This window comes from Ochotona princeps, chromosome 8, assembly GCF_030435755.1.
Source record: "Ochotona princeps isolate mOchPri1 chromosome 8, mOchPri1.hap1, whole genome shotgun sequence".
In the NCBI taxonomy this organism is placed as follows: domain Eukaryota; kingdom Metazoa; phylum Chordata; class Mammalia; order Lagomorpha; family Ochotonidae; genus Ochotona; species Ochotona princeps.
In genome coordinates this window covers 54271917-54281462 of record NC_080839.1, presented here as the reverse complement: position 1 = coordinate 54281462, position 9546 = coordinate 54271917, and the positions used below count along the sequence as shown (strand labels likewise).

The window sequence follows — 9546 nt, the reverse complement described above, 5'->3', positions numbered from 1 at the left end:
AATTTCCAGTTTAGAAACAGGACAATCTTCCTGGAAGTCTCCCAAGTGAGAATCCAAGGTCGGCAGATTGTTGCAGTAAAAAAAAAACCCTGGACAGGGTTACCTACATGGTGGCCCAGAGCAAAGCCCCTGCTGCTCTAGTTCCTCTATCTAGAATCAGCAAATTAAGAGTTGAGGGCAGGGGGTCACAAAGGAAAGTCTACGGCTTCTAAGATTTCTGACTTAGGAATGGAAAACCATAGGGGGTAAGAAGTTCAGAGAGAGGGCTGCTTGGAGGGAAAAGACCAGAACTTTGAGATTGTATTCTGTCCAGGTTCTTTGGATATTTCAACATCTCTAAGTGTGAAGTTGGGTAGAACAGGATGCTAGCCGGAGGCAAAGTGAGAGTGAATCCCTGTGGTCATCCAGACCTTATCTCATCAGGAATGTCTGGAATGCCCTGAGGCCGTGCCTCAGCCCACTCCCATGAGTACCCTGCACCACTACAGATCACTTGCTACAGTCAATCTGCAGCAGAATCTGAGCAGCTGCTGCCTTCTTCCATCCCTGGTGGCTAAGATGTGTCAAAGCCCAGTGCAGTACACCCCGGACAGCCATTTCCCTCACACAGATACCCCCGCCATAAGGAAGTGATCCTGGGACATCTCCCATCAGTCCGTCAGAGCTTCTCCTCCTAGTAAAACTCTGCCTGAATTAAGTCTGTCTTTCTCTCTCAATCACCCCTAACCTAACACTAAATAGGACCAGCAGCTCAGGCCTAATTTTCTCAGATGGAAAGCAACGGAATTTTAATTAGTGTGCAGGGCTCAACCCTGGCTATGTTATCATCATGAATGGTGGAGCCACTCTTTAGAGATGCTACTGAGTCCTCCTCAGTCCTCAACACATGGTTCTAACAACGCCTGGCTGGAGGGTCTCTGGCTAGATGAGGGCTAGTGTGCCATCTCTGACATGCTGTGATCCTGAGAAACAAATTGGCTTGCCTGGGCAGAGCCCCATTTAAGCACTCCCACTAAAATGATGGGGCATTTAAAGAGAGGTTATGGCACTTTAATTAATCCTCTGGCCTTCTGACAGAAGAAGTTGGGAAATGACAGCCATGTTGGTGGGGTTAATGAGTGAATCTTCAAGTAGAAACTGCTTTGGGAGCCTCACAGCCACAGACAGCAGAAAAGCAAAAAATGAGGCTGCTGTCTACTCTGATGGCCTGGCCACATTGCCCAAAGCATTGTGCAATTGCCCAGCTGCCCTCTGGGGTGGGTGCAGGCCCTTGGGACATCGACTCACAAGCTCAGTTTGATCTCCTTCACTAACGCAAATTAAACTAGAGGTCAGCTGGGTTTGACAAGGATGGCAGCCAGCTGGAGCAGTAAGTGAACAGTCAGGATGGCAGAGCAGTTGTTAGAGCCTAGCAAGTCATGTGGGTAGTCCAGCAAACTCAAGGCCCAACAAAGATGAAGCAACTGTTGAATGCAAGACCAAAGTCTGAGAGCAGGCACATAGATGTTCCTGAAGCAGCTGCCCAGGGCATACTTTTTGGGGGGTGAGGGGGGAGTTAGGATTTGCTTTTTAATCTTTATGTGAACGACGGAGTTACACAGAGAGAAAGAGAGATATTTCGTTCACTGGTTCACTCCCCAAATGTCCACAGCAGCTAGAGCTAGGCTGATCTGAAGCCAGAGCCTAGAGACTCTCCTGGGTCTCCCATATAGGTTGTCCTCTACTGCTTTCTCAAGTGCATCAGCAAGGAGCCAGATTGGAAATAGAGTGACTGGGAACCCTGTGGGGTGCCAGTCCAGCAGATAGAGGCTTAACTTGGTAAGCCACCAAGCTGGCCCCAATGACATACTCTTGGGAGCATTTGGGAAGGGAACCAACAGACAGAAGATCGGTTTCTCTCTCTCTCTACAGCTGGGCCAGGACAAGGCGAGGAGGACAGCTAGGTAACTGCATAATGATAAGGGGCTTAAAACTCCACCCAAATCTCCAAAACAGGTGGAAGGAGCCCAAACACTTGGGCCAGCACCCACTGCCTCCCAAGTGCATGAGCGGGAAGCTGGATCAAGAGAGGCAGTGGGACTTCATCCAGGTACTCTGATATGGGATGCAGTCAGCTGTGCCACAATGCTCACCCACCCTTTTCCCCCTGTATCTTTGACATTCCCCTGATGCTTCTAATGATCAAACAGAAGGTAGAAAACACCAGGCTAAGCCATTCCTGGCTAGGTGAAGAGGTGGTGGTATAGACAGGGAGGAACCCCATGGTGAAGGGAGTAGAGGAGAACCATGATGTGGAAATCTGGCAAGTTTTGAGAAATTGCCTACACATCCCTTTCCAAGCCAAGGTCATGCATCCACTTACTCACAACTAATACTGCTATGGTGTAAGGATGTAAAGATGAATTAAGACCTCGTCCCAGGCCTTGGAGTGTGGACAATGATGTGGCAGAAGGTAGTCATGGGTGGTGTGCGTGTTCAATTACTGGAGCCCATCAGGACACCCATTCTGTGGGTAAAGCACACAATCACCCCTTCTCAGTCAGGCAGGCTGGAAAGACTCTGAAGGTAAAGTTTTCAATGAGGACTTGGAAGGAGGGCCTTGGCCAAGAGAGAGGCATGAACTTCCTGGGCTTTCTAAACTTTCCTGTCTTGAGAGGTGTGGGAAATAGGTGCACTCAGGGCCACTGTAATACACACCTCCAGAGACTGCTGCTACCCATGTAGTATTTTCTGGAAACTACCCACCAGCATCATGCTTTACACAGTGTTTCCAGTGGTGGTGAGAGAAGCTGGCTCTAACCAGACAGTGCCAGGAAGTACCTCTCTTGTTTGACACAAAAGTCCCTGTAAGGTAAACTCAAACAGAACTCTGCCTGGGGTCACTGAAAATAATGAAGTGTGGAGGTCAAGTAGGAGGTTATCTGTCTTCCCAGAGCTTTGGTTCAAGTAGGTTCAAGAGTGGATTTGTAACCCTCTTAGGGTTGGCACAGTGCTAACAAGGTCTCAACACCCTCTAAGACCAGAGGAGATGTGTCAGCCTTAGAACTACAGGGGTAGACTGAGCAGACCCAGACCGATACAAACTCAACCTCACCTGAAGATGCACTGGAAGAAACTAGGTAAGAGGGAACTTGGACAAGGTGTTGAGTTCCTGCCACTGTCTCAGTGAGGACTTGGAGTTTAACTATTTATGTGACCTCATTTGTATGGTGAGGCTGGGGGAGACATGTGGAGGTGAGCTGGGGACATTCAAAGGATGGTTTACAGATTGCATGAGATAATAGAAGGCTGCCCATGGCAACAGGAACCCAGGAGAGCCAGGGAGAGCATCTCAGTGACACACCCTGAACTGGGTGTTAAAACACTTTGGTGAATGGATCACAACCAAGCAGACAGAGAAGCAATTTGGGTCTGGGGCAGCACACATGCAGGTCTACACAGCAAGAGTCTCCTGTGATCTGGGAATGGGACCTAGGAGCTAAGGCAGGAAGTGTGATGTGACATGAGGAAAAGCTGCACATATCACTTAGAAGGGTTGAACTTGCCTTGTCGCTGAGGAGGAGCTCAGAGAATTCTCACCAGGACAGTACCATGGTCTTCTGGACAACATCTGTGTGCTGCCAGATAGGGTCAGACCTTGAGGAAAGAAAAACCCGTTCCTTACTAGCTGTGCATGCCCTGTTCCGGTCTTGATGGCATTCTTTATAGCTCACACACATAGAAATAATTTCATGTCACCATTTTCACATAGAACAAACATCCTACCTTCCAAACAGGGTCTAATTTTCTCTCTGATCCAACTTACAAAGCAGCCTTGTGTACAAAGAAAACAAAAAGAGCTAAGCATCAGACTTGAAGGTTCTGCCTCCCAGTGGGGAAGAAGGGTCCTCCAAGGAAGGATTACTCCTTCAGCTGCACACTCTGGCCTTGCTCTGACAGTCCAGCCCATTCTCCCCAACTCCAGTGTGATCCTCATCACAGTTTAGGTCAACCTGCTGTTTCCTTCTCCATTCACTAGGCTACAAGAAAGTTGTTCAGAGCCCCTAGGCTTATAGATTCAAGAACCATCCCTATCCTCACAGACATCAGGAAAATCCTCTTGGGCCAGGAGAAGTGACAGACCTGAAAGCATTTGGCCTGGGCTAGTGAGTGTCAGAGAGAATCACTGTTTATTCAACTGGTTTGATTAGTGGGTGGCAGACAGCAATTAGAACAAAAATCATGCTTTTGGGCAACAATGTCTATGTCATGACACGCCTCCACAGAGAGCCCTGATCATGTTTGTTGTCTTCACCCATACCAGCCGAATGTGTGGGTAAATAAAGATGTTGCATGTGGTTCCCTTTCTGTTGCTTCACCACACATTGCATGACCCTGAACACCAGTGGGCTGTGCTCTGCTTCATGATTGTGTGGCTTCCATGGCCAAGGAAGGGGCTGGCATTAAGGACCTGGGGAAAAATCAGGTTCACCCCCAAAGCCACGTATGTTATGTCACCTCATCCTTAAGTGGTTGTTAAAATTGTCTACTTATAGTGCTTGCTTTGACAACACATATACTAAAATTGAAACAATCCAGAGAAGATTAGCATGGCCCCTGCACAAAGATGACACATGACATTGTCTACCTGTAACTAGTGTCTTTATCTTAATAGGCCTGTCCTCAAACATGACATCTGAGGCATGTCAGGCTCACTGGCAACCAGTTCATCTTGGGTTGTCTACCTTTGTTTTCGACCCAGGCGTGTCTCCCAGCACCATTTTGGCCTATAGCTTGCCTGGAACCCTTGAGCTTTGTGTCTGGGTCCTGCACTGCAGTAGAAAATGACCCATTTTGTGTCCTTGCTTTTGACAGCCAGCCTTGGGCTGTACTTACTCAAGCACTTCCTTGTGATTACATCCCGGCATCAGTGCACAGTGAGGCCCTGCCACCTCCCAAAGGATCAGCTTCTGGATACAACTTCTAGATCCACCTTCTAGAATGACGAGTCAGTCAGTTGTTACACCTAGAAAAGATGATTGCAAGGTCTTCCTGGAGTCTCACGCCTTCAACTACCCAGCTACAGCACAGAGAACCCGAAGCAGCCAACATATTTTTACCAGTCAGGCTACATGGTCTAATGAGACCCTAAGATAAACATAGCATTTGAAAAAACAGCTCCACACAGACCTGGCACAAACATCCCTGCCGCTGAGAGCCTCCCTGCTCACTGTGGGAGCCTTTTTTGTAGCTAGTCACACGGAAGTGGGCTTAGCATCACCTCAGTGGGAAGCACTTGTATCTCCCCCAAATCTTACTGCTTTTTTTTTTTTTTTTGAAGCTGGGAGCCAATTACAACTCTAGCAATCGGCCATGGAATTCAGAAATCAGGACAAAACACAAAAAACACCTATATCAAAGAAAACATTGCTTCAGATGTACATTAGGAGACATTTTAGGATTCAAAGGAAAATAAAATAATCCAGGTTTTTTTTTGAAAGGCAAAGTAACAGAAAAGAGAAGAAGAGACAGAAAGTGGGGTATATCCCACCTACTAATTCACTTCCCAAATGGCTACAACAACCAGACCTGGGTCAGACCAGAACCAGGAACCAAGAACTCCATCTTGCCTCCTGCTGGGGAACAAGAACCCATATACTTGAGCCATCTTTTGTTGCCTCCCAAGTGTTATTAGGAAGCTGGATTGGGCACACAGATAAACGAAACTTGAACTCCGTACTCCAATATGGGATGTGGGTATTCAAAACAACAGGTTACTACATTATGCCACAATGCCTTAAGAATCAGTAATTTCTTTAATTGGAAAGACATTTACAGAGAGAAGGAAACAGTGCAAGACTTCCCACCCACTGATTCATTCCCCAAATGACTACAGTGGTTGGAACTGAGCTGATCTGAAGCCAGGAACCAGCAGCTTCTTCCAAGGTCTCTCATATGCATATAAGGTACCAAGGCATCTTCCATTGCTTTCCCAGGCCATAAGGGGCAAGCTGAATCAGAAGTGGAGTGTTTGTGACATGAACTGGCATCTCCACGGGACGCTAGTGCTTGCAGGTGGAGAATTAGCCAGTTGAACTATAGTGCCATTCCCTAGGATTCTAAGAAAGGCTGGGCGGCAGCAGGACCCCACAAACATTTGACACCAGGGGAAGCATCTCCCCCAATCTCTGCTTCTCCCAAGAGCTGGCCAAGTTCATATTCTTATCTGAAGCCCAGCTTATCCCACATGGTAGGAAACTCAACCACAGTAGCTCCTGACAATTTATTCCTTTCTTCCAGTCTGCCATCCCAAATCTTCAGTAGCAGCCCACAAGCAACACAGCTTGTTGCCACTGTGTGGAGGTATAACTACAGCACCACCCAACAGATCCCCCAAAACGGGAATGCTCCAAGTGATCAAAAAGTCCAGAGTTATCGCTTCACTTTTTCTTGCGCTCCACCTACTCCAGCCCCATCTACCAAAACTAGATAATTTCACTGTTCTGTCCCAGCTGTGTCAAGAGGTGGAGGCCAAAAGCTTTGAATAAGCCACTTTTAGAATCCCCAATGACTGTTGGCTTGGAACACAGAGGATCACTTGTCTGTTACTACATAGTGAGGACAAAGCTTTGAACTCTCCAATCTGTAAAGCTCCTATGTCTTAGGGGGAAAAAAACTTTGCTCTCTATTCTGCATGAGGTCAATCCTCCACAAACAGGGTATCTAAGAGCTTCAGCTCATAATTTCTACAGTGAAATTCAAGACTGAATGCAAATCCCTGCTCCCACAATAAGAGCTGTAGCATATACAGGTGCAATTTTGTTGTCTATAAATGCTGAGGGTCACTCCCCACCTCCTGGTGTTGCTGTGATGACAGCTTAAGGTCACCCATAAGGAACACGGGGAGCTCACACGATGACCCTGGATAGACTTGGTCATCAGTGAGGTCCTCTGGCCCTTTCTGACATCCTGCTATTTCCCCTCCCTATGGGAATCAGGGTACCCAGTGCTCTGTTGGCAAGCAACTCCCTCCCTACATATTCTTTTCATGTGATTTCCTAAGGGACCTTTGTGAACCACCTCTAGCCCGGTTCATCAAAACAGTCAAGATAAGGGTGAATTTTCTAGCACAGGCCCGAAGGTTACTCTCGCTTGGACCTTACCTGCCCCTCTGGCCTTGTACTCTGTCCTCAAAAATTCCACCATGTTAGTTAGATCCATCACTATTTCCCAGATGTGTCCTGGTCTTTACTGCAGTGCATGCCTGTACATGCTGTCCCTTCTTTCTGAAAAACCCTTTCCCTAGCTTCAACAGGCTGAGCTGGTTTCCAAGATTTGTAAGATCGGAAGGTTCTTGGAACTTTTGTTCACCCCAGTCCCTGTTCTGAGTTAAGAGATGAGTCTCCTGGTTCTGTTCATGCCCCTGGATGCCTCTATCAAAGTCCTTATCACACTGTGTTTACTTGTTTGTCTTTGCTATCCCAATCTCGGGTTCTGAAGGTCAAGGCTGCATTGCTAGCATCAAAACAGAGCCTGGCAAAAGTAGAAGTTCAACAGAGCTGATTGCCTGAAACACTGGTGACATACTTATGAAAGCATGTGTCCTGGTAGGAGCGAAGATGAAAGTACAGTCCTTTCTCCTGTTGGCCAAGTAAGCCAATCAGGAACACAACCTATGACCTTGGATACAACAATCTAACAGGTACCTCTAGCTGTTCCACAGGACATTGAATCCAATACTGTGCATTAAATATTTTTATATTGAAAAGTTCTCCCTCTTACAATCTTGGTCAAAATGCTTAACCTTGCCTACTGAGGTTATACAAATGCCTATAAAATAAAAGGCAGCACCAAAATTCTTTCAGTGTGGTATTATCAAGGTTACTGCTAGAAAGATGGCAAATATTTCCTTCTCCAAGCCAAACCTAGTCTTTATCCTTGAATTCAAATCAGCAACTGTTAGGAGACAATTCTGGTCATGGCCAGTGCTTTGCTGGTGTTTGGCTATTTGTCTCTCAGTTGGAAACCTGGGCCTTTTACTCACTTCATGTCTTTGTGCAGTATTAACTAGCGCCCAACTGTGGTTCAGTCATGTCCTCAGAGGCCATGCTGGGGGACCAGGTCACAAACAAGTGTCCTCTAATGAGCACTTCTTGGCATAGTCTGCAGAAAACACAAGACAAAACAAAAAGGTAATTTCTAACCTGTCCTTACACACTTTTCTGTTTCCACAGATCAACCTCTAGTGAGATGAGTAACAAAAAAAGGAAAAACCAAAGTATGATAATAAGGTCATATTGTTCTTGCATAACGATTTTGTGCCAGAAGTTTTAAGGATGTGAACCTTAAGCAGGACTGTGCCTCTTCCTATTTATCAACAAATTGCGTTACTCATTGCACTGATCATCTGGGATGTCTACTTAGCTAATACACAACTCTAAGAAGCCTAACTAATTCTTAGGTCAGGTGACATTGAGCAAGAATGCCAAGGCATGTAATAATGCAATATATAAAATAATCCATAAAGTAATTTGAGCGACAAGGCTATAAATAAGCATGAGAAGTTGCAATTGCAGTAGCCTAACCGGGGAAGGAGGAAAGCTAGTCTCATTAGGGTTTTCACACTTCTGCACTTTGTCCTGTGGTGGATTTGTGGTTGCACTCTCGCCCCCCCCCCCCCGCTCACCCCTGGGGAATTAGCTTAAGGAGCCCAGAATGTCCTCGTGAGGCCGAGTGGAAGCCTTTGTTCATGGCACAAACATTCTGGCAGCACTCATTGAATACCTGACCCAGCAGCACAGGGAGGTAGAGGTGTAAACCAATAACGTGATGAGGGCAGTGTTCCAAGTGTGCCCAGAATACCAGAAGCGTTCAGAGGAAGGAGTCGCTAATTGTTCCAAGGATGGCCTTGAGGTCACGGCTTTTAAGCCAAGGCCTGAGAAGCTGCTCTGGCTGAGGGGTGAGGAAAGGGCATTTTAGGTGACACAGCCAAGGCGGAGCTTGGTGAGTCCCTCCCTGCTCACCAGGAAGCCAGAGTAGGCCCTTTCAGCGTGTGCACCTAAAAAACTGGCCATGAACCTTAACGCTAAGCAAAACAGCGATGGGGAGAGCCAGAGAGGAGTGCCAGCCCAGTCCTTCAGAGAATCGGGAAGTCCAAGTCAGATAGCAACTAAAGAAGCTGGTAGTCTAGCCTTCAAGAGGAGAATTGGCGAAGATGAGGGCTCCTTGTGAGCCTGTTGATTGGTGGCTACCTCTTGGTGGGTGGGGCTGGTACAAAAGCACCGGATCAAGACCCAGAGGTGGGGGTTTGGTAAATAGCAAGTATTCAGCAGACCAGGAGCAAGTGTTCTTGGGAAAATGGCAAGCCCAAATTGTGGGGCAGAAGCCAATCATTGACAGTCCTGTTAGCCAAGGGATTGGAGCTTCAGCTTCATAGTCACTCTGGTAGCACTTGAGCAAGCAACCCAGAGTGGTACTTCTGGAGGGCCATAAGCACCTCACCTGTATCAGAACAGCCTGGATGCTTATTTTTTCAATGGGTGCTTATTATTTTCAATGAATAAGCAT

The 9546-nt window shown here is 47.0% G+C and overlaps 1 non-coding gene across 1 annotated transcript; it reads left to right on the top strand.

Annotated features, from left to right (window-relative positions):
- Positions 1 to 4534: 4534 nt before the first annotated feature.
- On the top strand, positions 4535 to 4642 carry LOC118760727 (U6 spliceosomal RNA). The gene has a single exon (XR_004996955.1). It is a non-coding gene; the product is annotated as a U6 spliceosomal RNA (small nuclear RNA).
- Positions 4643 to 9546: the final 4904 nt, after the last annotated feature.